The sequence below is a fragment of the Rhinopithecus bieti genome, unplaced genomic scaffold (assembly GCF_001698545.2).
Source record: "Rhinopithecus bieti isolate Rb0 unplaced genomic scaffold, ASM169854v2 scaffold_75975, whole genome shotgun sequence".
NCBI classification, from domain to species: Eukaryota; Metazoa; Chordata; class Mammalia; order Primates; family Cercopithecidae; genus Rhinopithecus; species Rhinopithecus bieti.
The window spans coordinates 675,884-702,620 of record NW_016828707.1 but is presented as its reverse complement, the minus strand read 5'-3'; the positions used below and the strand labels follow the sequence as shown (position 1 = coordinate 702,620).

General features: G+C 46.9%; 1 long non-coding RNA gene across 1 annotated transcript; it reads left to right on the top strand.

The window, feature by feature from the left end:
• Positions 1–797: 797 nt before the first annotated feature.
• LOC108523803 (uncharacterized) lies at positions 798–26,529 on the top strand. The gene is made up of 3 exons (XR_001883896.1): positions 798–1,104; positions 3,286–3,497; positions 24,167–26,529. It is a non-coding gene; the product is annotated as an uncharacterized LOC108523803 (long non-coding RNA).
• Positions 26,530–26,737: the final 208 nt, after the last annotated feature.

Sequence of the window (26,737 nt, the reverse complement as noted above, 5' to 3'; positions counted from 1 at the left end):
ACAGAAATGATTTTTACAATCCAACCAACCACCAGCTCCATGAACCTTGAGAGAGACGGGAAGGCTGTCGCAACCTCTGTGAACTGAAATGTATTATCAGAAGGATGTAATTACAAGTATTTATGTACACTGATTCTGAACCAGAGAATCCCGGGATGGCACTGGAGCCAAAACGAGAGAAAAAAAAAAAAAAGAGAGAGAGAGAGAGAGAGAGAGAGAGAGAGAGAGAGAGAGAGAGAGAGAGAGAGAAAGGCTTAAAAACTCCTGACAATGAGCAATTCTTCATGGAACAAAACTATTACAATAGCCAGCCTTTGATCTTGCCCGTCTCCTGTTGCCAATTGTATTTTGTCACCATTGGACTGTCACCCGCGAAGGAGCACTTTTGAATTAAGCAGTCTACAGCAATTTAGTCTGCACCGGCTTTGAAGTGCCAACATCAGTCAGGCCAGGACTAACTTTTTTCATTAAAATTTTCAACTTCTCTAAGGGAGCTTTTGCCTTTTTTTTTTTTTTTTTTTTTTTTTTTTAAGCCTGCCGGGGCATTTAGATAAGTTGAGCCTCCAACCCATGGCCCCAAGACATCAAAAGGAGCTGGGTCCAGTAATGCTGGAGGCAGCCATCACTAAGCCCTAATGGAGTGCTTCATTAAGATCGCTTCAAAGGCCCCCGTTTACAGACTCGGAGATTGACTAATTTACACATTGTGGGAAAATTGCTACCAGCTCTGCCCACACCCCAGCAGGGGGAGAGACGCCCTCTTTCTTTGAAAGGCAAGAACTGCAAACGGCCCCTCTAATTGCAGACTGGCCTTTTCAAGGGAAATACCCAAGCCCTGCCCTAAATTTTGCATTCGGCTGCCTTAGCACTCTGCGTCCTCACACCGACCCTGGGGTCCTGTTTGTCCAGAGGCAGCGTGGCACCAACCCAGCTGTGTGTGCTTTGGAGCTGGATACTCCTAAACACGTTTGGGTTTGAACCCCAGCTCTGATCCTGCCAGCAAGGAGCCTTAGAGCAAGTGCCTTAACCTTCTGGGCCTCAGTTTCCCTCATCTGAAAATGGGTGTGATCAAGTCACCTCCCAGGGATGTTTTCGAGGATAGAGGTAAGGACGGCAGGAGCAGCTCAATGTGCTGGCTACTTTTACCTTAGCGTAAACATATAAGAGAGTGAAAAGGCATCCCTGAAACTGAAGCCATGTTTTCACAAGCTGTCTTTATGGCTCATTGATTATTTGAGACGTTGGCACACAGATTGGGGCATGAAGTCCACAGACAGGTGCAGGTCAGACCCATGGCTGTTTTAAGAACTGTGTCACATGGCCTCAATGGCAGCACATAACAGCATCAATTCATGTATTAATAGTTTTCCTTTGTCATAAAAGCAAGTTGGGAAGGGCGTAATGAGGCGAGCTCTCTTTGGGATGCTGTCACGTGGATTCACCCATGGGTCTGAAACCAGGTCTGGCTATGGAAGGTTGGTCACCAGAGGCCCTGTGGGAAAAGCACCAAGCCCCAGGTGCAGTCACCCTCCCAGCCTGGCTCTGTCCCCAACGTGCTGAGCAACACCAACCATGCCTCCTGTCCTCTCTGATCAGCAGGGTTCTCCTGGGACTGAGAGGGCAAGGCCTGGGTATGCCCAAAGCCTCCTCCCCAGCCTATCGCCTCGGGGTCTTCACCTGGCTTGTGGCCTCAGCGTCTCTAGGACCTTGTGAGAGATGCACGCTCACAGGCTGCCCTGGTCTCCTGAATGGGAATCTGCATTTGGAATGGTCCCTGGTGATTCGGGTGCACAGTAACGTGGAGGAGCTCTGCCCCCAACACTTCTTTGGCCCAGGAAAATACAGTGATGGTTGTTTCCTCAGGGGATCCAGCCCGGTGACTTTGGCCTGGGAAGTTGTGATTTTTGAGACTAACAGCCTGGCCAGCCCCTTGCCTACCACCCAACTGGGACTCATTGTGTTTACATCAGTGTCACGCAGCTTTACTCTCTAGGGTCACATGGGATCCCAAGTGAGGTAAAGGAAACCTCTGCATCATTCATTGAGCACCTACTGTGTTCAGGCATCCTGCTGGGCACAGCGTACCAGGTAAGTAACTGAGATTGTGAATCATTTGGTCTTTTGGTTGAGTCAGTGGAGCAAGAGATTGAGTGACTTGCCCAGGGTCACACAGCAGGTGAGTGGCCTCCTTCCAAGGGGCCCCTGCACCACACACCCCCTCCAGGCTGCACAGAGGAAGCCCAAGGTGTCCGTTTCTGGAGGTACCCCCTGGAGAGGCTGGTTAGATGGGGACCCAAGGGGAGGCCAGAACTGCCACATCCTCCGGTATTGTCCCCTCCCCCTCTACTTTCTATTTGCCCATCTTCCTAATTAGAGAAAAAAATTCTACACTCACTTCCTCTATTCAACCTTTCACTTAAAAAAAAAAAAAAAAAATGCAACTCCCACCCCCTTGGTTCCCAGCCTCGAAGGGAAGCCGCCCTGGCCAGGGGCAAGCATCGCAGCAAACCACTTAGCAAACCGCAAATTTCAGAGGCCTCGTCACATCTGCGTTTTATCAGCTTTTTCCGGATAGTATTACCCTGAGCAATTGTCTGCAGATCGACCGACAGCTGAGACGTTCAAGTGCTGAATTACGGGGAAAGGGCCGGAGATAAAGCCGAGCACATGTATCCCATCAAAGTAATGAAAGCCGCCTGCCGCCAGGCCGCCCTGCTGCCTCCTTCCTAGCCACCCTGCCGCCCCGCAGGAAGGCTGATTAACCCTTGCGAGGCAGGGGAAGAAGAGCAAGGGTCATCCAATACTCAGGCTAATCAGGGTCCCAAGAATGGGAGGGGGGCGAGGGGGGTGGGCCGGAAAGAACAGCCATCGCAGAGGGCCACTCTGACCTCAGGATTAGACCTGCTGCATTTCCTGTCACAGGATTTGGTGGGACGGCAAAAAGGCGAATGAATAAGAACTTGGTGCCCACAAGGTCCCAGGGACACTGCCTGGGTATTAAACATTCCTAGAGGAGTGAGGGCAGGCCATTTCCTCTGAGCAAGGCTTGCCTTACTGTGAACGGATGCCATGTTTGCAAGAGTTGGTAATAATATTTGCTGAGCACTTACTATGGACTGGGCACCTTTGTTCCCCTTGCTTCCTGGCCCACCCCATGGTGTGCTATACCTGGAGCTCATTGCATTGAACTCCAGTGTTTCCTAGTGAGGGGTGGACACCAGGATGTCCCCAGTCCTCTGCTCCCATGACCAGTGCTACTTGGGTATCTGTGTTCTGCCCTTCTAGGGGCCTATGTAACAACTCCCCGGCATCCATACCTCCACAGCCCAGAGTGGGGTCTCAGGGATGTGGGCTGTACCTAGGCCTAACTTCTGTCCGGACTGACCAGCACGCCTTCAGAAAGACTCTCGGGTTTACAGTACACGAGAGTGCACAGCTCTCCCAGACATTCCAGGCAATGTTACTTCATCCACTTATGGAAATTTGCCTTTTTCATAGTAAGTCTAAAGCGACGCCGCTGCTTTAACAACTACCAGTCATTTTTGCTGAGTTTGAACATCTCATTATCCTTGCTAACCATTTAGACCTCTCTTCTGCCTTTCACAACCTGTGGTTATTTTTCTATCAGATCTTTGATGTTTTTCTTATTGTTTGGTAAGAGTTCCGTGTATATTCCAAGTAGTCACTATTCATCAGTTTGACTCTTTGCAGCATCAGCCCGTGCATCCTCTGTCTGCTGCTGTGGCCAGGCGGTGCCTCGGGTGGACGGGAATCCTTAGTTTTCACGCAGTCCAATTCTTCGTATTTATCTCCTTCTGTCTTGTGCTCTTAGGGTCTTTGGAGTAGAATCATTCCTTTTTAGGCACAAAGATATCCCCTTATGCTTTTTTGATTGGCTTTATTATTTTAACATTCACATTTGGGCCTTTAATCCATCTGGAGCCCACCTTTTGAAAGGCTTAAGGAAGAGATTATCCATTTTTATTGAAGTAAGACAGCTCTGTCTGATGCAGCGTGCTGTTGGCTGAACTGGACCTTTGATTTCCCAGCAGGGACCTCAGCTTGCTCTGGGGCCCTGTCCTTCACCCCAGGTTCCCCAGCAATGTCTTGGGGAGGGGAACATCACTTAAAGTCTCATTTTCCAGCCACCTTCTCCACTTCCATAAACTGCTGCATAGGTTTGGACATCTTCTCTCTGTTTTGTATTCAACCACAACACACACAAAATAAAGGAGGCCAAGATGACAGAAGATGGTCCTGCAATTGGGACCCCTCCCACCCACCTTCACCCCAGCCTTGCAGCCTTGTGTACATCCTTGCCAGGGATCTTTGCCAGTGCAGATCCCTCTGCTGTGAGGGCTTTTCTTTCTTCAGTCCTTCCCATCTGATTGGCCATCTCTCCCCTCAAGAGTCAGCTCATTTGTTCACCAATCTGTGTGATCTGTGCACTAAAGAATAATGGGTATGCTGTTTTCTGGAAGGTTTTCTGGAGAAAAGCAACACAGATGGACGTCTGCAAACCTCATGCAACAAAAGACGCTATTTCCAAGATTTGGAGTAGCTCACAAAAGTCAAGAGAAGTTGAACTATCAGACCGCAGGAAGACAGGAATTGGGTAGCTCTGGGCTTCTACAGAGCAGGAAGTAAGGGGAGGTCAGAAAAACTTGGTGTCAACTCTTATCCCGCCTGGCGTTGCTCTCTCATGCCTGAAGTTCTCAGCAGGGAGCACAAAATTAATTCAGCTTGGGTCACATGCTCAAGAAGGGTCAGATACCATGACTGACCCTCCGCCAACACCGCTTGCGACAGGAAGGAGCTGGCTCCTGGAGGAAAGCACCTCGCAAGGCTTCTGGCAGCCCAGACACGGGTCATCCCTGATGGGCTCTTTATCCCAGATGTGGCCTTGATGAGTACCGGGCCCCTAGGTGGGTCCCACGGTGCCTGCTCAAGGACCTCACAGCCCAGTGGAGGAGGCTAGTTAAGTAGAAAGTGCTCGAAACAAGGTAGAGTGCTGTGACAGAGGGGGCACAAGGATGGGACCCCTAACTCCAGGCAGAGCATCAGAGAAGGCTTCCTGTAGGAAGCAGGGCTGTGCTGGGCATTCACAGAGCTGCAGGAGCTGGTTGAATGGAGAAGCGGGGGAGGGTGTTCTGAGCAGAGGGTGAGCAAAACATGCAGTGAGAAATAGACAAGCAGTTGACGTGGGAATGCCTTTCCTCCTGAGTAACAGAGGGGTCCTGGAATGTTCCATGTGGCCTCAGGGTCTCTGGGGCCCCACTCAGGGTTGGGTTAGAGAAGCCTGAATGCTGGATGAAGGAGACTTCCTATGTTTCTGATCTGACTTGAGAGCTTTTTGATGGCTGGGAGGGCTGGGTACTCTTTCTTAAGACATTGACACAACAGCCCCAAAGAACTGACTCGATCATCAGGGCCAGACCCCTCATCTCGGAGTAGATGAGAAACTCCAGACGAAGGGGAATCTATCTGAATGACTCATCTTTTCTTCCCCTGGGACTCCAGAAAGCATCTGCACTATTCCATTTCTGTAGCAAAATATCTCCATCCTCTTCTCTCTGCCACTTCCACAGAGCTCATTTGAGACACACTAATCTAAAACAACCGGATCATGATACAGAGGGGAAAACTGAGGCCCAGAGAGAGGAAATCCTGGCCGCAGTTTGTTCCTTGAGTCTCCTTGTTGAGCTTATAGAGGGTCAAGGCTGTGGGGTCAATTCTTGTGCTAAAAAAAAAAAAAAAGTCACATCCTACCTTCATTTGAAAACCATGTTGTTATCCATTCACAATCACTAGGCTGGCTAATTTAAAAAATGGAAAATAAATGTTGGTGAGAATGTGGAGAAATCGGGAACCCTTGGGTATTGTTGGTGGGAATGTAAAATGGTGCATCCACTGTAAAAAACAGTTTGGTGATTTCCTAAAAAGTTACACATAAAGCTACCATATGACCCAGCAATTCCACTCCTATGTATATTCCCAAGAGAAAGGAAAAGCGATGTCAACATGAAAACTTGTACATGAATGTCCATAGCAATGCTACTCTCCATTGCCAAGAGGTAGAAACAGATGTCCATCACTGATGAAAGGATAAATAAAATGTAGTCTGTTAAGGCAATGCATTATCATTCAGACATAAAAAAGAATGAGGATCTACAGTGTGGGTGAACCTTGAAGACACTGTGCTAAGGGAAAGAAGGCATACACAAATGGGCAAACACTGTATAATTCCATTCATATGAAATGTCCAGAATTTGTCCAAGAAAATCCATAGTGGAAGAGAGCTGATGAGTGGTTTACAGGGACTTGGGAGAGGGAAGAAGGAAAGTGACTGGGGAATAGGTATGGGATTTCCCTTTGGGGTGATGGAAATGTGCTGGAACTAGATAGTGGTGATGGCTGCATAGCATGTGAGTGTAACGTACTAAATGCCATTGAATTGTGCATTTTAGAATGGTTACTTTTATGCTAGGTGAGTTTTACCTCAATAAAAATTAGAACCAGGCTGGGTGCTTATACCTGTAATCCCAGCACCTTGGTCGGCTGAGGCAGGAGCATCATTTCAGCCCAGGAGTTCAAGACCAGCCTGGGCAACATAGGCAGACCTTGTCTCTACAAAAATAAAAAAAAATTAGCCAGGTGTGGTGGGCATACCTGTGGTCCCAGCTACTTGGGAGGCTGAGGTGGGAGGACCAGTTGGGCCCAGGGGGGTCAAGGCTGCAGTGATTCTTGATCGCACCTCTGCACTCCAGCCTGGGCATCACAGCAAAACCCCAGCAACCCCAGTGTCTACATAAATACATAAAACCATGTTGTTTATGTCTGAGGGACTTTTGAATGCCATTCTTACACTGTGTCGATTGAGGATGACGTGAAGTTGCAGCAGAACACTTACCGGTGTGGGCCCTGTTCCGAGCCCTTACAGCTCCTCTAGTTCTCACGGCAGCCCTGTCACAAAGCTATCCTCATTATTACCATTTTACAGATGGGGAAACTGAGGCCCTGAATGATAAAGCAGACAGCCCTATGTCATCAAGGAAGGGTGGAGCTGTGATTTGAATCCAGGTAATTTGGCTCCAGAGCCCATGCACTAAAGCGTCGCAGTGAGACCCTGACTTCGAGTAAGAACCCAAACCGCTCTCAGCCCTGATGGTGCAGTGTGGATCAGAGGATCAAGGGGCGGTGAGGATGGATACCCGGGCCTTGAAGGTGCTCCACCAGGATCGGAGCCACCCTCCCTCAAAAGTGCTTTGCTTGGGCTTGGTGGGCCTTGAAACAACAATTTGAGGCTTCCTATCCATCCCCATGGGTTCCCTGGGTAATCATGATTAATGCCAGGACTAGGAGCTAGGTGCACTCAGGGCCCTGCTCACAGTGACTGGCCCTGTGATCACCCACCCCGGCCCCTCATTACCGGCCCCTGCTGCATAGTGGGCAGCCTGTGGATTCCCTAATGAATTCTATCAGCCTAGTGTGCAGGAGATGGACAGATAGAGAGGCCAAATCCCAAAGTGGATTTATAAGCGGAAATTCAGGGATAAATGCGGGGTTGGGGTAGGTGAGGGGAGTTGACCACATCCACTGCTAAATCTCAGATTGCAAGAGGAGCTTAATTCGTAAGGCTATGTGCTGGAAAAGTCTGCATTAGCCACTTTGGCGTGAGTATATCTCTAAAACCACTAATGAAATTGTACTTTGGTCAATCAACATTTCTGGGGCCAGTGGCATGGGTAATTACTGGGCTTGCGTTGTACTTTTAGACAGGGAAGCCAATGTGGTCCCTGGAACACGCAGTTTTCTTCAACGCCGAACGTTTGTTTTTCCATCTTGTGGGTAGTGAGCCTTTCTTGAGCCAAAATATATGTAGCTCACCCATAAAACTTGTATTTTGTAGGAAAGGGAGGATAAAAGCTCCATTGACCCAGCATCCATCTCCTGCCACACTCTGCCTGAGGCAGGCTGACGTGGATTATTGCTTGAATCTGGGAAGTGGTTATTCTTGCAGGTGGGAAACTGAGGCTTTGGGAGATGGGGTACCGTGTGCAGGGTCACAGAGCAAGTTGGGATGAAACAAAAAAAACCCGATCCAGTTCTGTGAGCCTGAAAAGTGAGTTCTCTCTGCTTCACTGATAGCTCCTGGCAAGTGCTGTGGATCCTCGGGGAGCTGGAGGGCTGAGACTGTCTCAGAAAGCCGGCTTTGGACTGGATGGGGTGTAGGGAGTGAGTGGCAGGAGCTAAGTACAAGGCAGGATGGGGCCCAAATGCCTTGCTCAGTGTCTGAAGTGCCCATCAACCTGTTTCCCTCTCCTGGCCACCTGGGAGAGGACTCTGGAGTTTCTTGGATTCTGGAGGTCAAACCATCAGGCATGCACTTCCAATAAGGCCTTACACCTGCACATTAGTTGAAACTCCAAAAGCTGTACAGAGCTTTGGAGGACACATCCTGGCATGGCCATTTACAAGCTGTGTGACTTTGGGGCAAGTTGCTCAGCTTTCTTCTCCTACAAACTTAAACCCTGATCTCAGTCTATTGTCAGCCTAGGAATAGCTGCAATAACAAAATAAGCAAAAGAAAATAAATCACTATTGGAATGGAGGGAAAAGAATACATCTCAGCCATGTACCAGCTGTGTGCCCTTAGTCAAGTTACTTCGCCTCTCTGCACTCAGTTTCCTTACCTGTAAAATGGGCATATTTTACCTACTTCGAAGGTATTGCCTGTCATTAAATAACACATTTAATTACATTAAATGAGTGCTCATTAAAGCACTTAGCAAAGCTCCTTGCATATGATGTTCAAAAAACTGGCTGTTTTATTGACATCATCATCATCATCATTATCACTGTAATTACCACCATCATCACTGCCACGATTCCCACTACCATCACAGTTAGCATCAGCATTATCATTTTCATTACCATCCTTATTACTGTCATTGTCATCACCATCACCATCACAGCCATGATCATCACTAACATTACCATCATAACCATCACCATCCTCACCATTACCACCACCATCAACATCATAATCATTAGCATCACCGCCATCATCACCAGCATCACTACTGTAACTATCACCATCACCATCATCACCATTGCCACCACCATCATCATCAAAATCATTAGCATCACCATCATCATCACCACCACCATCATTACCAACATCACTGTTGTAACTATCACCATCATCATCATTACCACTGCCATGATCATCACAATCATTACCATTACTATCATCATTATCACAATAGTTACCATCATCATCATTGCCACCACCATCATCATCAAAATCATTAGCATCACCATCATCATCACCACCACCATCATTACCAACATCACTGTTGTAACTATCACCATCATCATCATTACCACTGCCATGATCGTCAAAATCATTACCATTACTATCATCATTATCACAATAGTTACCATCATCATCATTGCCATGGTTTCCACTATCATCATAATTAGCATTAGCATTATCATTTTCATTACCATCCCTACCATTGTCATTATCATCACCATCATTGCCATTACCAACACCATCATCATCACCACCATCATCACCAACATCACCATCATAACTGTAACCATAACCATCATTGTCACAATCACCACCATTACCACCACCGTTGTCATCACCATAATTTTTATTATTGACATCATCGATTGTCATGATCATCATGACAATCAGCATCATCTTCATCATTATCGATTGTCATGATCATCATCATCATGTCATGATCATGATCATCATGACATCAGCATCATCTTCATCATTATCATCCCTTTCGTCATCACCACCACCATCGTCACCACCACCATTATTACCATCAGATGGACTGATGGTGTTTCCATGGGACAGACCAGTCATGGTAAGTCTGTGTGATGGTTTAGGACTTGAAGCTGATTTTTTGTGGCTTGTGGTAGTTAAAAATACTATCCTGGCATTCTCTCCACTGTTTATTGTTTTAGAAAATCTATTAGAAAATTGCTTTCTTCCCAGTATGGTTCTCAAATAGCCAGCATCAGGATTTTCCACTGGCATCTTGGAATGTTCTCATCAGAAATCTCCTGAAAGGCATGATCGTTGAAGCTGGGAGATTTGCCCAAGGGCTGTCTGGGAACAGAGCTCCTAATGCCAATATTATTTGCTCATGCCTAGCTCTTTCCAGCAAACAGAGGCCTTTCAAACTATTAATATATAAACCAACAGCACAAGCACTTTGAAAGGAGAAGGGTATGGGGGCAGGGTGCATTCATCTACGCAAGCTGCCGTGACAAAATACCAAGGACTAGGTGGCTTAAACAACAGAAATTTATTATCTCACAGTTCTGGAGGTTGGGAAGTTTGAGATCAGGTGTCAGCAAATTTGGTTTCTGGTGAGGGTTCTCTTCCTGGCTTGTAGATGGCTGTCATCTCACTGTGTCCTTTCCTCTGTGCTTTCATAGTGTTGTGGGGGGTCGGGGATGGGAGGGTGGACAGGGCAGGGGAGAGAGAAAGGGAGAGAGAGAGAAACCTGGTGTCTCTCTCTCTTCTTACAAGGACACCAGTTCTATTGGATTAAGGTCCCACCCTTGTGACCTCACCTATCATTTATTACCTCCATAAAGGCCCCATCTCTAAATATAGTCTCATTAGGGTTGAGGATTCAACAGGTGAATTGGCAGCCAGGGGACACAAATAAGTCCATTAGAGGGGGAAAGGGCATATTTATGAAGCATGTGCCATGTGCCAGGCATTGAACCAGGCACTTTCATAGATACCATTTCATTTGAGTCTCAAGAGGACTCTGTGAGGCAGGCAGTATTATCTCCATTTTATGAATGAGGAAACTGAGACCTGGTGAGTGTAAGCAAATTGTTCAATACCACACAGCTAGTAGGACCTGGGATTCTAGTTCAGGTCTATCTGACTTCAAATACCACCCTTTTTTAATATCAATTATTCTCAACGAATGCTCCGTGGACCCCTGGACGTTCTCTGAGGTCTTTGAGGTAAAATCTTGTGTTCATAGTAATATTAATTCAGTATCCTAATGTTAATATTAATACTAATACTACTAACACTAAGTTATATTTTACTCTGTTGACTTATCACTGATGATACAAATCCAACAGTGGGCAAAACTGCTAAGGCTTAACTGGAATCAAAAAGCTGGCCCCAAACTATACCATACTATACTATACTATACTATACTATACTATACTATACTATACTATACTAATAGTTATGGTATTGTTCACCATCATGCAGTCAGCAAAACATAAACACATAATCTTGAATGAAGCAATAAAATTCCTTAAGGATTGTCAAATCTCAATCTTTGAGAGCGTCTTTTTAGCATTCTGTGTGACAAAATGGGAAGCCTGCATAAAGCACTTCCGCTGCAGATAGAAGAAACACAGTTCGTTATGCAATCGTTTGAGTGGTAAAAGAAACTCACTGCCTTCTTAGTGGAGCACCCTTTTTATTTAAAAGAATGATTGACAGGCTAACCATGGTTATTCGGACTTGTGTTTCTGGCAGACACTTTCTGAGAATGAACAAAGTGAGCCTGTCGCTTCAAGGTGAACAGCTAATAGTATTTATTGCCAGAGAGATTTGAGCTTTTTTTTTTTTTTTTTGAGACAGAGTCTCACTCTGTTACATAGGCTGGAGTGCAATGGCGCGATTTCAGTTCACTGCAACCTCTGCCTCCCGGGTTCAAGCGATTCTCCTGCCTCAGTCTCCTGAGTAGCTGGGACTACAGACACACACCACCACACCCAGCTAATTTTTGTGTTTTTACTAGAGACGGGGTTTCACCATGTTGGCCAGGATGGTCTTGATCTCTTGACCTCGTGATCCACCCACCTCAGCCTCCCAAAGTGCTGGGATTACAGGCATGAGCCACCATGCCAGGCTGAGATTTGAACTTCTAACAAAACTTAGAGTTTTAGAAAACTTGTATCCATCATTGTGAGCTTGCTCTCCAAATGTAAAGACTTTTTTGATGATAGTATTAGCGAATGTGCTTTCTTTTGATATTGTAAAATTGATTGTGTCAACATTTGGCAGTTCTTGTAAGTCGGTGAACCAGCATTTTCCAATGACTAATGCATGATGTTTCAGAATCTCACATAGTCAGAAGATACATCCAAAGTACAAGACAGACTAGTGGATTTTAATGTGACAAAGAACAAAATGTTCACTGATGTGTTTTCAGATTCCACATTAAAAAACTATACTACTGCTTGTCAAGTTTTATGTAGTATCAAGAAATTATCTGAAAAGCCTATAAATATATTTGTCCTGCATCCAACAACATATCTGTGAGGCTGGATTTTCTTTATATACTTCAACCAAACAACCTCACAACAGATTGCAGAAGTAGATAGGAGAATTCAACACTTCTATTAAACCAGAAGATAAAAAATTTGCAACAAATAAGACAATGCCACTCTTCTCACTCATTTTTTTTTAAAAAACAGGTTATTTGTGTTAGCACATACAAGGTTTGTTATTATTGTTTTTAAATGAATTAATAAATATTTTAGAATAGTTTTGGTTTTAATATCTAAATGCTGGTAGATTCAGAACATAAGCAAAAGCTGTTTAGGGATCCTCAGTAATTTTTAACAGTACGAAGGAGGTCGAGTGCGGTGGCTCATACCGGTATCTCAGCACTTTGGGAGGCTGAGGCTGGCGGATCACTTGAGGTTGGGAGTTCAAGACCAGCCTGGCCAACATGGTGAAACCCCATTTCTACTAAAAATACAAAAATTAGTCGGGCATGGTGGCAGGTGCCTGTGATCTCACCTACTCAGGAAGCTGAGGCGGGAGAATCACTTGAACCTGGGAGGTGAAGGTTGCAGTGAGACAATATTGCACCGCTGCACTCTAGCCTGGACAACAGAGTGAGACACCATCTAAAAAAAAAAAAATGTACAAAGGGGTCCTGAGATAAAAAAGTTTGAGAACCACTGGTTAGTCCATCTTGCAGGCGAGGAAATCAAAGCTGGGGAGAGGATGGCAATGTGGCTGAGGTCGCCATGATGGAAAATCACTCAACATGGTGGGAGGGCTGGTGATGTTCCTCCCAGACTCCCCAGCAGCTGGAAGATGGAACTTTGCTGTCGGCCCTCTTTGGTTTTTTTTTTTTTTTTTTTCTGAAGAAAACTGAACCTGGACTTGGGCTGGAGTCATCCAAACTCACGCCTCTTTCCAGGGTCAGCTCCACCCAGGGCCTGCCCAACTGGGCATCAAGACCTGGCCTTTTGTCCCAAACCAGGAAGGCTTTGAAGGGTCATCCCTGATACAAAGCCCTGGGGAACCTGCACTGCAGTTCCATGCCTTCCTCCGCTCAGCCTGCTCCCTCTGCGTCTGCCCCATAGGTATGGAGCCTCAGAACACGCCCTAAGAACCGTCCTGCCCACTTCCTGGGGGACCCACTGTGACAGCTGATGGGAATGCACACTGGGCACCTCAGACCCCAATCCCAGGCTCTTCCACTGCAGGAAGGTCTCAGGACATCAGCAGAGGGTTTGGGTGACACTGAAAACATTTGTCCCATCCCTGATTCGCAAGCCACCACAAAGTCAGCTCCTGATGCTCCATTGTTTGATCAGCGGGGCGAGGGAAGCTGCACAGTATTCAGGATCCTTCATACTGGTGGGTCATTTGAAGAAAAGACAGTCCAGTAAAGTGCTGCCTAAAGGGAACTGATTCATTACCCAACTTTTCTCTGTGTACCTACTGTGTGCTAAGCATCTTGCCAGATCCCAAGGAGCTCTGTCGCCTTCCTGAGAGGAGCCAGGGGATGGGGGAGAGAAACCTACAGCTACCATTCTCTGCTGCTCAGTCCAGCGTTCTTTTCCTGAGAACTCACAGTCTAGAGTTTGGGGTGTGGCTTCAGAAGCCAACACTCTGGGCCTCGAACACCCCTCTGCTACTCTCTGCCTCAGTTTCCTCATCTATGAACTGAGATAGTGATGTACCTACCTCCTAAGGTTACCTTGAGGAACTGAGAACACATAGCAAAGCTTTTGCCGATTACTAGAGCTATTACTAGAACTTCTCCATTCAGCCCCAGTCCAGACCCTGCATGGGGTCGTCTGTAAAAGGATGGGGAAACGTATTCTGCCGTGAGGGACCAGCATTAGCCAGGGTCTAGGGTTGGAGAGCGTGTGGCTCTATTAGTCTACCAATGTTCCTTGAGCATCTGCTCTGTGCCGGGTCACACACCAGGCGGGAGGAAGGAGACTTGACGCCAGCTTCACAGTGCTGACAGAGTTATGCTGGACGTGGCATCAAGCAAAGCACTACAGCAGTCACTGTGCAGCCACCACCGTGGCTATTTGGAGAGTGGAGAGGAGGGCAGGGACTGGCTGGGACTGAACTTAGGCCTATGTGGGGCTTTGATGGGGTGTGGAGGGACAGGGGTGGGGAGGGCCCAGATCAACTACAGTCAGCACTGAATTCAGATTGAGGAATGCAGACCTGATCCTCTGCTGGCGCTAAGCAGCCTTCATTAGGTTCACAGCTCTCCTCTGCCTAAGTTTGAGAGACTTCAGGGTCAAGGACAGAGCACCTACAACTCAGAAAAGCAGTTTTGAGCCTATAATTCTGGCACTTTCTACCTCCATTCAAAGTGCATGAGAGATGAGAACTGAGCTCTCTAAATGTGCTTGTGTATAAGAGGGGAGTGGTTATCTGATCAGAACCTCGGTCTCTCAGAGGTAGGAGAAGCCTGTGCAGCCATTCCTGGATGCATGAATCCACCCTAGGACTTTCCAGACACAGGTTCATGCAGCCCTGCTTGCACACCTCAAGCGACAGTGAGCTCATTACCTTACTAGCTGGGAAGCTCTCTCCATTCTCCTGTTGAGGCGAAGGCCTTCCCTTTGCTGAAGGTCTTCCTCTTCTATCTCTTGCTTTTATTGCGACCGATTTCCCTTCCAGGCTTGCTTCTGGTTGTCTTTCTCCCTATCTTTTGCCCTTTCACTCTTCTGCTTCCTTCCTTCCTGTGTTCCCCAGGCCTCCCGCTCCCATGCTCTCCCTGCCTCAAACCCCTGGAGTCCCATTCACTCACCGTTACCTGAGCATCTCCTGCATGTCGCAGGAACAGAGGGGTTAACTGGGTCAGTTCTTGCTGTCGTGGTGCAGTGGGGCCCTGCCCGCGTGGTGGATGAGGTGTGAGGGGTGAGGGAGAAACCATTTGTAAATAAATCTCTTCTAGCCAGAAGACTGGAAAATCACAGAATGGAATGAACATGGAATTCAAACCCAGATCTGCCCGAGTGGGAACAGATCCCATTTCTCCTGCCCCTGTCTATGTACACCAGTGACTTTACTTTTCTGAGCCTCAGTTTCCTCATCTGGAAAGTAGGTAGATTATGATCTACTTCTCTGGCCTGTTGTGAGGATAAAATAAAATCTGGTGTGTGAACCCCTGGCACACAGTGGGTACACAGCCCTCCTGTTGGGGTCCTCCTGTCCAAATCAGCAGGGCCTCAGAGCAGCTCCCAAATTCCAGCGCCTGGCAAGTGGCTGGCAGGTCAGATTAGGGACATATGTTAGCAACTTTCCAGTCAGCAGAGGTCGGCCAAGCAATTGACTCCACCAGACTCTGGGCTTCCCTTAACCAATTTGGACACAAGGAACAGCCACAGCACAGGCCTTGGCATTCCTCCTGTAACCCCAGCTCCCACGTGCCTAGGGAGGAGTCATGGCCTCCAATGGTGTGGCCATGCTAACCAAAGAGGGCCAGTGTACGCTGGGCAGCTGCTCCTAGGGGTGAGCCCATGATACGGCTTGAAGGCCAGTGTGGCTGAGCCCGGTCCTTCATGCCTGGCTGCCTAGGGCCTGGGGCCTCTCCCCTCCACCTGAAAGGCTGGGCCTGGGCTCTGGTGTCAGACGCACCTAGATTCAAACTCCCTGCTGCCATTTTCTAGTTATGGTCCTCTGGGCAAGTCACCTCTCTGACCTCAGTTTTCTCTTCGGTAAAATGGGAGTAAAACGATGCCCACTCCACCGAATCACTGTGAGGGTGAAATGGGAGAAAGGATACTTGGCACTGCACAGGTGGTCATTTGGGAACTGCTGTTTATTAAGGTGAGTTTTCCCACTAAGGTCAATGCCAGGAACAGACCTGAAGAGAATCTGGTCGCTCATATCTACAGGAAATGATAAAAAATGGAGCAGGACCTAAAACCATGCCCAGGGGGTAACAGTGAATAGCTGGCAAGGCTTGGTCTGGGGAGGTCCTGGCAGGAGTGAGGGGCTCACCACATAGCTGTTGACTAAAGGAATGAGAAGTCACTCAGGAGAACTTGATCTCTGCCTTCAACTACAGGTGAGAAGGAAAAGCCAGCTTCATCTCTGAGGGGCTAACAGGCAGATCAAGATGAGAAAGATGTGAGGAGGTAGGGCTCAGGGTAAGGAAGTCTCTTCCTGCAGCCAGGGCAGTCCAAAGATAGAGAAAGAAGCTTCCGTGAAAGTGAGCTCCCCATCACTGGAGGTGTATAAATCTCGTTGGAAGAACTGTAGGCAGACGTGTTATAAAGGGATTGCTGCACTGGGTGGAAACTTTATCTCTGAGATGTCCAAGGTACTTTCCAACCCTGAGAGCCTATGATTCCAGGAGAAGTTTTCTCTTCCAACTCCAAGATTAATGAAGGTAGCCTAATGCTGTTGCCAACAACCTCGTCACTCATTGCTTCATGCTGTGGAAGTGTATTTCTTGGCCAAGTAACAGCTCCATGCAGGTACTTACCAGCGGCCTTCCTCCAGGCAGTGACTCAGGCATCAAGGCTCCTTCCACCTGTGGTTCCACCATCCCTCGAGTCTCTGAGTTCTTAGATGGATGCTGTGCATACGGCTAGACAATGTGGGAAAAGAAAAAGTGGAGGATCACACGGAAGATTTTCACGGACCAACCTCAGAAATGGTGCACTTAATGTCTCCCCATAGTCCATTGGCCAGAACTGCAAGGGAGGCTGGAAAACGCAGTCCAGCTGGGTGCCCAGGGGAAGAGGAAGCGGGCATGGTGAGAAGTTAGTCACTACCTTAGGAGCTGGGGCTCTCATCTGTGCATTCATCCTTCATTTATCCATCCAGTGAGTGCTCAGTGAGCACCTACTGTGGGCCAAGCCTGTGCCCTGGGATATAAACATGAATTGGACAGTCCTCTCTCTGGGAGTCCACACCTAGGTTCGCAGCCCAGGCACATCCACCAGCTATTGCCTGCAGTTTGGCAGTGACAACCATGATCTAAAGACGGGATAACTGATGACCTCCATCCTAGCACCACCATATGATACGGAAATGATCTCTCAGGGCCCATGTCCTCATCTGTAAAGCAGGAAGAACACCACCAAGCTCAAAGGATGACGCAATATAAGCAAGGCGTGGGAAGCCCTCTGCAAATGGGAGTTAATATCCCCTATGTCCACATCCTCCAATATCAGTCCTCTCTGAGTGTTTTGGGTTGGATCAGGAGATGCTGTGTGCCACAGTAGAACAGTGATGGCCTTCCACACACCCCGCAGGGTGAGGAGTGAACGTGGTTTGGTCAGGGATACAGGAGGTTTTTGCCCTTAAATCCTTGGCAGGTTGGTAGTGACCCTTCTGTCCTCACAAAGAGTGGCCTGAACAGAGGTGCCCAGTCCCAGCTCCACTCACTTTAAGGACTGGGGAGGGAAGAGTCTGAAGGGAAAAGTACCTGGAGCCAATGTGTGTATTCCTCCATCCCTCAGTGCATCAGCCTCACTACAAAGAATAATCCAGGGCAGTTTCTCTTTTATCTCAGAGCCTAATCTCAAAGGGTTGCATTACACAGCCCCGGGAGAGTTTTCCCAGAATGGAAAAACTTAATATCAGAGAGGTTTAGCAAGTTTCCTGCTGTCACAGAGCTGAGTGGAAGAGCAGGGATCGCCACCCAAGCTGGCCTGCTTAACGACATCTTTAGGGACATGAGTGTCAAACTCCCAGGGGAAACTCTGGTTCTAGCTCAGCCATTTTTGCCTCCTGTGTAAGCACTACTTACTTTCTTTGAAAACAGAGATGATGGGAATGTCTTCCCATCTGCAGTTTCCTATTGCCAAACTGCAGGCAATAGCTGGTGGATGTGCCTGGGCTGCGAACCTAGGTGTGGACTCAGTGAGAAATATTTTGTGTAAAATCTTGGCCCCAGGTCCAGCACATAGCAGAGACCAAACTGAAAGGTGGCACGGTAAGGTAGTTAGGAGCATGGACACTGAGAGTCAGCCTCCGCCACTTAGTAACCGTGACACCTTATGCAAATGCATCTTCTTTGTGCTTCAGTTTGCTCATCTGTTAAATGGAGATGATGAAATACCTGGTAAGTATCATGTAGGCATAGGTTTATTCTCATCTGTACATTGATGTGGTTGATTCCTATTAGTTTGTTAAGCTACCTACTCTGCAAATAGATAAGATCAAGGTGTCTTAAGCTAGAGTTTTGCATTTTTACTTTATAGTGCCTGGAAAAAAAAGTTCAGCAATCTCAGCTCTGGGAAGGATGTTTGAGCAGAGAGAAGACTGAGTCTAGGAATTCAACTTCCTCCACTTTACTGATGAGGAAACAGAGGTCCAGAAAAGGAAAGGGGTTTACCCAGGAGCTTGCGACTCACTCAGTGCTAACCGTTTAGGCTTTGCCCACCTCTTTCTGTTTTAGAAAATGATGCCAAGCCTTGCTTAATGTGTGTGATGGAAACCTGCAGAGGCTCCAATGAAGCAGTCCTGGGCCATGATGGGGAAGCCTTGTCTCTCCAACATTAGCCTGGGTTTTGCATTTATTCTCAATGTGAGTCTCCTTTCTTCTTCTTTCTGTCTTATGCCCTGCACATCCCCTCTCAGGCTAAGGTAAACAAGTTGGAGAATTTTAGAATTGTAGCCATATAGACCCTCAGGCAGCAAGAGGTTCTAGACTCCACATTTCAATCCTACAAACATTTATTATATTAGGTGCCAGACCCCGAACTAAGGGGATTTAGTGGTAAATAAAACAGACATGGTTTCTGAGCTCACAGTCATGCTGGGAGACAGACGCTAAACAAATAACCACAAACAGGTCTGGGCTGGGTGATCTTGAGCAAGTTTCCCCTCAAGCCTCAGTTTCTCCATCTATAAAATAAGATGAATAACCCCTACATCCCAGAGTTGACCCGAGGATGAAATGAAGTAGGTAGAGACAGGGGCCACCACATTAGTAGACATTCTAAAACGTGGAATTCTTTCCTGCTCTCCCTGATTGTGGAAGGAAAGACCGCACTTGGATTTCTAAGGCTTCTCGAGTAGCTGAAGAAGAGGGTGATACAAATAAACAGGACGGCATGCTCTGTGCCAGGCCGGGCCGGGGCTCTCTCAGCATGGCAATTCCACTAGGTCTGAGAAGTTGAAAGCAAAGATTATTAGCTGAAAATGCACCATTGAGCCTGTTCGTTCTCCAGATAATCCAGTTTATGTATCTGATAAAATGGGATCAAAATGAGAAACACATTTCCAAAAGGAGTTGGAAACAGCATTGTCCTTCCTCCAGAGCATTTTACAGCCACAAAATCATGGTGATTCACGAATGTTTCACGTGATCGATCCTCAAGCAGTAGCGAGGGCAGCACTGCAGTTACCCAGGCCAGGGGTGGACTCCGGCTTCACCACATGGAAGCTCCGCAGCCGAGTGGGCGAGTCACAGCTTCTGTGAGCCCTGGTTTTCTCATCTATGAAAATGGAAATAAATCATGTCTGCTGAACAATGTTACTGGCGTGTAATTGAAACTCAAAGGGAACCGCAGAATGTAAGTTTATGAGAGGGAAAAATTGATCTATTTCATTGTGCAGTGTTAAAACAGTACTTAGAGCGTACTAGGTGCTCATTAAAACATTCATTGAATTAACAGTACACAGCAGTGCTCAGCAAATACTTGTTGAATGGACAATTTACTAAATATAGGCATATAAGTATGTCTTTCTAGCCTCACAGCATTTCCTGGATATCCTTGTTTGTTTGTGGAATTTTTGTTGTTGTTGTTGTTGTTGTTTTGTTTGTTTGTTTGTTTTGTTTTTTTTTTTGTAGATGAGACATTGGGACTCAGAGAGGTGAAGTAATGTATCCTGGCCCATGCACCTAATTAGGGGCTGCCTCTTACCTTTGAACCCAGTTGTGTTTGATCCCATATGCCTTATATTTTCCAGTGCATCTAGAAGTTTCTTGGAAGTTGTATCAATTAGGAATGCTTTCCACAGAATCTTAAGCTATAAAGCACAACAGTAACTTAAGCGATAAAGATGGACTCCTCTTCCATGAGAAGTGGGAGGTGGCAGTTCAGGACTGGGGCAACAGCTGAGCATTGGCATCATGGAACCAGGCTATTTCCAGCTTCCTCTTCTGTCATCCTCCACCAGTTGGCTTTTTGTCCTAATGGTTGTTGCTTTATGGTCACAAATGGCTGCTACAGCTCCAGGCATCACAACCAAGTTCAAAGGCAGGAGGCAGGAAGGAAGGAGGGGGTGGTGCATTTCCTGAAGTGCTTTCTTCTTATATCAGCAAAGGAAAAAGGGAACCAGAGGCAGTTGTCTCAGAAGACTTCCCCTTAAGCCTTGCTTGTTAGATTGGCCACATGGCCAACCCTGGGCTGCAAGGGCGGCTGGAGAAGTGGGCCTGCAGCAAAGACTGACGGGATGGCCAGAGTTGCCCAGGCCAATCATGATTGTTCCACCGGGGACAGGCTCACTGCTGCTCTGAACAAAATTAGGGCCGGATGGTGAGGGGAAGGGAAAGGGAGTTGCTCCCTTCGAGTTTCAATTACACGCCAGTAACATTGCTCAGCAGATATGATTATTTCCATTTTCATAGATGAGGAAACCAGGGCTCACAGAAGCTGTGACTCGCCCACACAGCTGCCCAGCTTGCGCGTGGTAGAGCCGGAGTCCACCCCTGGCCTGGGTAACAGCAGTGCTGCACTCGCTGCTCTTTGGGGGTCGATCACATGAAACATTCATGAATCACAATGATTTTGCAGCTGTAAGGGAAGGGCAAGGGGGTGTGGAAACCCACACAGACCTGGAAAAGACTTGGCCACACCTTCATTTAACAAGCTAGGAGTCCAAATCCAGTATGACTGCCCAAGGACAAGATCTGAAGGAGATCTAGCTTTGTACTGATTTTTGGAAGCAATCTCAGTGAGCAGGGTTCCTGGAAGGTGCCCCACACGAGAGTGTTGATTTTCTCTGCATGCCGACACAGCATTCCGCAGCCATGCCGGGAGGGAGAGTCCCCTCATTCAGTCTGCTTTCAGTTCTTCAGATCACATCTTGGAGAAGTGATTAGTAAGTACAATGCATGATCCTTGATGATTGCTGGGATTTGCAAAGAAAAAGAATCTAAAGAGCATGATTGGGTTAATTGGGAGGAAATTTGAATGTAGATTAATAAGCACATGATAGAATTGAATCAATGTTAAATTTCCTGAGTGTGAGAATCATTGCTGTGTTTATGTACAAGAATGCCCTTGTTCTAGGAGATATGTGCTGAAGTATTTAGGAGACAATTCATGTTTGTCTCACACTTGTCTACAAATGGTTCACAAAAAATATATATGCATGTGTGCACACGTGTGCGCACACACACACACCAGTCCCCCTTTATCCATGGTTTCACTCTCGTGGTTTCCATTAGCCTCAGTCAACCGTGGTCTGAAAATATGAAATGGAAAATTCCAGAAATAAACAATTGAGAAATTTAAAATTTTGCAATATTCTGAGTGGCCATGATGAAATCTCATGCTGTCCCACACCATCCTGCCAGGACATGAATCATCCCTTTGTCCAGTTGGTCCACGTTGGAGACACTACGTACTGTTAGTCACCGAGATCATCTGCTCCTGACATCCAGCCATCAATATCATCCTGTCTCTATGATACAGGATCACCCAAAGCAGGTGTTCCTTCTTCCAAAGCATCATCAGAAGGTGACAGCAGCCTAATCTCCCTTCATCTTATCATGCAGGCGTGTTACCAACTCATATTGTCTCAAGAAGAAGGGGGAGAGCAATACAAGATGATACTTTGAGAGAGGGAGAAAGCATTCACATAACTTTTATTATAGTAGATTGTTATAACTGTTCTATCTTATTATTAGTTGTTAAACTCTTAGTGCACCTAATTTATAAATTAAACCTTATCTTAGATATGTATAGGAATAAAACATAGTATATATAGGATTCGGTACTATCTGAGGTTTCAGGTAGCCACTGGGGGTCTTAGGACATATCCCCTGTGGATTAGGGAGCACTGCTGTACACAGCCGTGCACATATCTGTATATATAGATATACATATAAATACATATACACATATACATACACATTCAAAGAGAGAGAGAAGAGGGTGAGACAGAGAAAAAAGCAAATATCAGCATTAATACCCAATGCATCTAGACTCTAAAGAAAAGTCATATAAATGTTCCCTGTGTTATTCATGCAACTCTTTAGTAGGTTTGAAAATTTTCAAAATAAAACGTTGGAAAAATAATAAATTAAAACTTTTAAAAGTGAGAACGCTTAAAGAAAATATCAAGTAAACACACAATGTGTTAGCGGGCATTAAACCGAGCCCTGCTGTGGGGCGTCTTGGTGGCCAGTAGATCCCGCATTCCAGTGTCAGTCGGCCCCAGGCCTGAGTTCCTCCTATGCCAGATGGGGATGAGGTTGGTCACGGCCTCACAGGTGTGTGGTGAGCATTGTATGAATGACGTGCGTAGAGTCCTCAGCACCAAGCCTGCCCCAGAAGCCAGGTTTCAAAGAAGGGTGACTGTGATGTGCGTCCCTGTAAGTACTACTGGGCCTGGCACATGGGAGGCAGGAAATTTGATGTAACCTGTGGGAGACCCGAACCTGGTGACTTCACCTGTCTGAGTCCCTCCAGAAGGGGATAGCTGGGGATTAAAGGCACGAAAAGACCCCCCAACTTACCCCCCACCGACCCCCCCCCCACACACTCTCATATCTCCTCTTCAGAGAGATCCTCTCCATCGGCTTAGGAGTTGGGGTTGGGCGAGACAGCTGGCCTCTGTGCACTGGGATGGAGCTAATTCCATTTTCCAGTCCCTGTGTCCCAGCACTGGGGTCCCCCCTCCTCCGGGGCGGTGGCCATCGCCTGGCAGCTCAGAGGAACCTGGAGCTCCTCTTTCCCGGCCCTCTAGGGCAGGCCTGACAATCCCCACTGCTGCAGGGAGGCTCTGCCATCCGTGTGCTAATCCCATTACCCACAAATGAAGATGTAATCACAGCCCTTTCAAAGGGCTCCCAAGGCAGATCCCTCTTTGGAAAGAGAAAAGCAAGTGCAATTGTCCGAGCCACTGACTTCTGAAGCTCCCGCTGGGAGGAGGGGATGCAGAAGTTATTTGGGGCCAGCAGCCTCTCAGCTGGGAAGGGACTGAAATGGCGGTCAGGGCGGAGACAGCCGGAGTGTGGGTGATGAGTTAGGACCAGGTGGTGGGGTGGGGTGTGCAAGGGACTGAGGCTCCCCAGCTCCCACACTGACCTTACTGCGACCTCACTAGAGCTACAAGCCTATGCCCTGGGATATAAACATGAATAGGACACAGTCACCTCTCTGGGAGTCCAGACCTAGGTGCACACCCAGGCACATCCACCATACCTCTGTTAGCACCATGAAGCTGGGGCCAAGTCTCCTTCCTCCCACCTGGTGTGTGACCCAGCACAAAGCAGACACTCGAGGAACATTGATAGACTAATGGAGCCACACACTTTCCAACCCTAGGCCTTGGCAAATGCTGGTCCCTCACTGCAGAAGATGCCTCCCCATCCTTCTACAGACGACTGAGATCTCCCCCTTGCAGGGTCTGGACTTGGGCTGGATGGAGAAGTTCTAATCTTTACTGTGACCTCAGTTAGAGATACAGAATTTCAGGGCCTCCCATTGTGCATCTTTCAAATGGGTGCAAAGGTCTTATCTGATACGTTGTTGAGCAGCTGTGTGTGGAGGTAAAATATAAATGGTGACACAGGTACAGATGTGAGGGCCCTGTTGATGTCAACGTCACATTATATGAACAGTAGTAAACTTTCCTCAACACTGACTACATGCCCAGCACTTTTGTACTACTACTTTCATTCCCATTTTACAGATGAGGAAACTGAGGCACAGAGTGGTTAAGTGACTTGTTCAAGATCACAGGGCTGGAGAGTGGTGACTAGTTTTAATGGCTAGGAAAAGCAGGAACAAAAGCTACCATCTGCTTGGAACCATTGTTACTTTTGAACAGAAACTCTGGTATTTGGCAGACAGCAATGAATTCATCTACTTTTGCACAGGAGTAGGGTTATCTTGCCCTTTGACTGTGCCCTTGTAGGCCAGCAGGAGTTCTGAGATTCAAGGCGGATGAAGGGAGTGAACCATGACGTGGAGTGGAAAATGTGTCCTTGGGGCTATGTCCTCCGTGCCTTGGGCCTGGGCTCCACGTGGCCCTCACTGCCTTCTAATAATCATTGCTGACTATGTGTGAAGTGCCTTGTGCTAGGCACTGTCCTGTGTGAAATCAGTGGCATGCTGGGAAATGTTTGACAAACAGCTCTTGGAGAGAGAACTCCAATCCACAGCATTTCCCTTCATGGTGTAAATAATCCCACTTCCCACCATGGTGGATCTCAAAGCTATCAACATGAGGTCACTGACAGGGAATTGGGAGAGGTTGCATACAACTGGGTCTCCTGTGTGGTTCCAATGCACTGATCTTAAGAACTCACAGCACCCTGATTGGGGGACAGCACTTTTATTACGCCAGTTTTGTAGATTAAGGCATTAAGACATGGAGAGGTTAAGACAAGCACTTCCCAAGATCACTTGTCAAGTAAATTCTGATGCTGAACCCTTGTCTCTGGGAACCCAGATGAACATGCTGCCTTCTGAGCAGAGGCCTGTGTCTAGCTCCTCTCTTCCTGATCTTCTCAGAGCTAAGTCTACCCCCAGTTAAACTCTACTCTCCTTAAGGGCAAGGATCCCAGCACAAAGCATGAGCACCAGACACAGACAAAGCAACAAGGAAATATTTGGAGAATTGAATTGAATGCTTTGATTTCAGTTGGATCAACGAACTCGTCCAAGGTCACACAGAGGGGCAATAATAGAACCCATGACTGGAACCCATTACTGGAACTCATGACTTTTGGCTTTGGATATGAACCTTAAGTAGCACCTTCAGTGTCAATTCTGAGATTATTGTCACATCCAAGCATGGACATGAAGATTTCTGTTATTCCTGGGAGGGGGCAGAGGGGCCGTGGCTTCATACTTTGCATTTTTGATGCACCTTTGCCCCCTTTCTTTTGTAGTGAAAAGCATGACCCAGCACCTTGTATGTGTTGGAGGCTGAGCAAGACCAAGGGTACCTGGAGGGAGGAGGTCTGAGATTTATGGGCTACTTGATCATTTTCGAAGTTTTTTTCATTTGCTGTGGACTGAATATTTGTGTCCTCTCAAAATGTATATATTGAAGCCCTAATCCCCAGTGGGATGGTATTTGGAGGTGGGGCCCATGGGAGCTAGTTAAAGTTAGATGATGTCATGGAGATGGGACCCCCATGATAGATTTTGCTCTTACAAAAGGAGAAAAAGACAGGATAGGTTTCTCTCCACTGAATGAGGATGCAACAAGAAGATAGTCTGCAAACCAGAAGAGCACCCTTACCAGACACCAAATCTGCTAGTACCCTGATCTTGGACTTCCCAGTGTCCAGAGCTGTGAGAAATGTTTGTTGGTTTGTTGTCTCAGCCACCCAGTCTATGGTATTTTGTTATAGCGCCCAAATAGACTAAGACACATGATGTCAGTGTTTCCTAAACTAGCAATGCACTGGGGGCAACCAGTGCAACATGGTTGGTGATATGTGAATGAACCTTTTAAAATGTTAATACTTTTGCATTTATTTTAATATGTGTTAAAATATTTCTAGTGTATTATATCAGAAATAGTTTTCACTGCAAACAACAAAACAAAAAATAAAGAAAACAGCAACAAAAACCAGTGGCTTCAACAGGAAGTTTATTTCTCCTCTGCTGTAAGTCAGGGGCTGGCATGGCATGGGATATGGTTTGGGTCTGTGTCCCCACCCAAATCTCATCTCAAATTGTAATCTTCAGTGTTGTAGGAGGGGCCTGGTGGAAGATGACTGGATCATGGGGGTGGTTTCTCCCATGCTGTTGTTGTGATAGTGAGTTCCCACATGATCTGATGGTTTAAAAGTGACACTTCCCCCTTCTCTCTCCCTCTTGCTGCTGTGGTAAGACATGCCTTGCTTCCCCTTCCCCTTCTGCCATGATTGTAAGTTTCCTGAGGCCTCCCAGTTATGCTTCCTGTTAAGCCTGTGGAACTGTAAGTCAATTAAACCTCTTTTCTTCATAAATTACCCATCCTCAGGTAGTTCTTTATAGCAGTGTAAAAACAGACTACTACAAAAAATTGGTACCAGAAATGGGGCACTGCTATAAAGATACCTGAAAATGTGGAATTGACTTTAGAACTGGGTAATGGGCAGAGGTTGGGACAGTTTGGAGGGCTCAGAAGAAGACAGGAAGATGTGGGAAAGTTTGGAACTTCCTAGAGACTTGTTAAATGGTTTTGACCAAAATGTTGATAGTGACAGAGATAATGAAGTCTAGGCTGAGGTGGTCTCAGACAGAGATGAGGAACTTATTGGGA